Below are 3,981 nucleotides of genomic sequence, written 5' to 3' on the forward strand. Positions count from 1 at the left end.
TCGAAGTCTTTCATGGTGGTCGTGGTGTTCGGTCCGCTTTTAAGGGCCCCGAGCACTACCGAGTCCCTGGGTGCCCTGGGTAATCCTATCGCTCGAGCCACTCGAGTAGTCCAGAGCCTAGGCCTCAGGGGCGGGCTGTCGGTGCTCGGTTCGGTCCGTCTTAAGCCCGGGCACCACCGAACCATGGGGACTCTTGGTCGCATTTCCGCCCGCACGTGTCTCCGGTTTGCTGACTGAGTGGTCGCAAGGTGAAAAAGTGTTCACCGGTCATGGCGTGCTCCGTTCTGGATCGACCTATCTCCCAAGCAAGGAAGTTCGTGTCTTTGTCTTTTGACTTAGCCAGTGCGGACTCGCGAGGGCTCAGGAGCTGAACGCGCCAAGAAGGATGATCAGGACGACTTCGTTCTCGGGGACGGAAAGGTCGGGGTCGGACCGACTAAGTACTCCCCAGGGCATCAAGGCAAAACATCAGAAAAGGCACTAAGTACTCGAGAATATCGGAGTTGCGAGCCCAAAGAAAAGCTTCCATTATATTTACAAGGGGAATACAAGCATTTCTAAGGGATCACTCCCGTATTTACATCAAGACAGAAATAAAAGAAGAGGAAACTACTACAAAAGCCTAATCGAAGGCAGAGTCGGCGTCGGAGTCGTCTTGGCCATCCCCGGGGGCTGGCAGCGGCGGTGCTTCCCGCCTGAAGCCGGCCGCCACCTCGGCAGCGGTGCTCCGAACCGCTTCCCGGGCGGCCTCTCCCTCGGCTTCGACTACTCCTTCCCGCGCTGGCTCCAGCGGGAAGTTCGAGTCTCTACTCCGGTAGCAGGCCAGAACGTGCTCGGCCACCGCTTGGGCCAAGCCGCGTCCTTCCCGGGCGGCAAGCTCCTGGACAGCCCAGGGCAACGCCTCGAGGCGCTCGCAGACTTGCTGGAGCCCCAGGACGTGTCGTCCGGGGGCGTCGCCCTTCTCGTCCATGATGAGTCGCCTAAGGCCAACCCTCGCCACGGCCCGCCGCATCCGCCGGAGTACGTCCTCCAACATCTACTGCAGGTTGACCCACGCGACAAAGGCAGCCTCAAGCTTCTCCTTTGCGGCCCGCAGTTGCTCCTCGAGACCCTGGCCTCCGGCCGCGCCAGAAGCGCCGGCGTCGGGTGCAGGGCCCGGCAGCTTGCTTCGCCTGCACCACCAGTTCGGACAGAGCCCGTTCGCGGGCGGTCAGCTCCACCTCGTGCTTAGCGTTCTGCTCCTCCCTGGCAGCGACGACCGCCACCGCCTCGACAGCCTCACCCTCCCGGCGGGACAGCAAGTCCTCCCGGGCGCCCAGGTCCACCACCGTGATTTTGGTGTCGAACTCCCGGATGGCGACGTCCTCCTCCTAGCGTTGGAGGTCCCCTTCGATATTCTGGAGCTCCGCTGCCCAACGCTGGAAGTCGGCGTGAGCCCGGTCTGTCTCGCCCTCCCGGTAGGTCAGGTCGGCCTCGAGGGCCTCCGCCGCCATCTCGCGGCTCGCGACCGCCTCCTCCCGCTCTTGCGCCTGCCTCTCCCTGGCAAGGGCCTCGACAGCCTGCTGCCGCGATGCCTCAGTCAGGCGGGCGGCGTCTTCTCGCTCCCGCGCAGCCTCTGCATGGGCGCTCCCCAAAACCTCCCGCTCTCGCGCAATCTCCGCGCGGGTATCTTCCAAAAGCTTCTGCTCCCGCGCGACCACCGCGCGGGCCTCTTCCACGGCTTTTTGTTCCTCCTCGTTGGCGGTGCATTGCGCGGCAAGGCGAGATTCGAAGGCGCGCCAGGCGGCCGCAAGCTGCGCCCTCAACGAGTCTAGCCTGGCGCGCTCTGCTTCAAGCTGCTCCTCCTTCACGTCCACCGCCTCGCCCAGCCGCTCGACCGCCACCTCGACGCCCTCGATTGTGGCCAGGAAGGGGTCGGTAGGTCGGCGGGGCACCGGTGGAGCGCTGGTTTCCCCGCGACCCTCCTCCGGGGGGTTCGGGGTCCCCAAAGGTTGCAAGGCCATCATCCGCCCCGGGCTCGGCACGCCCGGGGTAGGTTCCACCGGCGTCGAGGGCTCGGGCGACGGCTGTGTCCCCGCCTCGGCCGCCGCGTCCGCTGGCTCTGCCACGGCCGCCGCTTCAGCCGTCCCCGCCTCGACCGCCGCATCCGCTGGCCCCGCCACGACCGTCGTGTCCACTGGCCCCGCCGCCATCGCCGCGTCTGCCTGCTTCGGCTTTGCCGGCCGGCTTGGCTCGGGTGCTGGCGCCGGCGCCGGCACTCCTTCAACCTCGGCGGTGCCCGTGGGCGGCCTGCAAGAGATAGAAGAAGATCAAAACCGAAGTTTAGTTCGGGCGAAGCGCGCCCAAGAAAGAACGAAGAATGAAACTTACGCAGTCGTAGTCCCCCGGTACTGCCATTTGGCCGCCGGGAGCCTGAACTCCGGGCCCGACAGTGCCGGCCCGGAGTCCTCCCTTCTCCTCTTCCGCTGGGGGCGGCGCCGCTGCGCGGTCTCCATGCGCCGGGGCCGGGCCCATCCTTTCGAGGCGCAGCTCCAGAATCGGAAATGCTGCCACCGCCGATGGCGACGGCGGGGACTCCGGCACGGGAATGTAGACCCGAGGGCGTTTCCCCCGGTCCTCCGGCGCCGCCGCCGCTCCGTCGTCGGCGGTGCCTCCTCCTTTGGTGCGACGGCTACTGCCCGCAGCGGCCCCACCACTGGCCCGCGGCTCGCCGCTCCCGGCGCCCTGGCCATCAGTCTGCACCTGGCTGCTCGCGGCCCCCTCGCTGGCCACCTCATCCAACCCAGGGAGCTCGGGGGCCTCGGGGCTCCGGCTCCTCACCCGGTCGACGAGCCCCTAGGCGTCGAACTCCGGCAGCTTCGCTAGGATCATCGTGCGCTCGGGGTTGGCGCAGAGCGCCATTTTCGGCCACGGGAGCTCCGCCCAGCTCGCATCCTCCACGCCGGTCACCACCCGGATCATTCCCCTCAGCTCCGCTGGGCCCAGGTCCCAGCTTGCGCCGATTTAGGTCCGGGTGATGTCTTCAGACCCGGTGTAGAGCCAGCACGGCCGGCCCCGCTCCCGCAGAGGCGCCAGACGACGGCGCAGGAAGTCCGCCACCACCATCACCGAGGTCAGCCCGGCGTCGCGCAGGAATCTGATGCGCTCGAACACCGGCTCCAGCCTCGCGTCCTCCGGCGGTGGCGCCTCCCACATCGACTTCTGGGGCTCCGCTGCCACTTCCGGTAGGGCAAGACGGTCATGGGGGTCGACGTCGATGAAGAACCAGTCCCGCCGCCACTCCTCCTACTTGCTTCGCAACACCTGGGGGATGTATCGCTCCCCCATGCCGTCTCGCAGCCGAAGATTGCAGCACCCCGCGAAGTCCGCCGTGGAGTACCCCCTCTTCTTCCCGACCGGTCGCAGGATGAAGAAATGTCGAAGAAGTGTCACCGAAGGCGCCACTCCCACGAACATCTCACACAGGTGCGCGAACATCGCCAGCACGACGACGGAGTTGGGGCTCAAATGCACCAACTACTCGCCGTAGGTGTCGAGGACTTGGAGGAGGAAGCTCGAGAATGGCTCCACCAGTCCCGCCGCCACGAAAGACGCGAATAAGATGATGCGCCCGGGGATGGTCGTCGCCAGCGGGAAGTTCACCGGCGTCACCACCGAGGCCCCCTACTGGCCCTCGGGGACCAGCAGCTTCCTGATTTTCTCCGTCGCCTCCTCATTCTTCAGGCGAGACTCCGGCAGCACGTTGTCCAGAGTCCTGTCACGGTGGCTTCCTCCGGCTCTCGGCATCTCGTCGGGAGGGGAGGTTGTCTGGTGGTGGAGAGGAAGGAGGAGAAGCGCTCTGATCGCCCAAGGGGTTCTAGGGGCACAGGAGCGCGAAGGAAACGAGAGCAAGATCACAAGATGGCGTAAAGAGGGGGGCGGATCGATCCCCTCCCCCTTTTATATCTCAGAGAATTCAAACGTCTCCTGCCAACGGTGCGC

The sequence above is a fragment of the Phragmites australis genome, chromosome 3, assembly GCF_958298935.1.
Source record: "Phragmites australis chromosome 3, lpPhrAust1.1, whole genome shotgun sequence".
In the NCBI taxonomy this organism is placed as follows: domain Eukaryota; kingdom Viridiplantae; phylum Streptophyta; class Magnoliopsida; order Poales; family Poaceae; genus Phragmites; species Phragmites australis.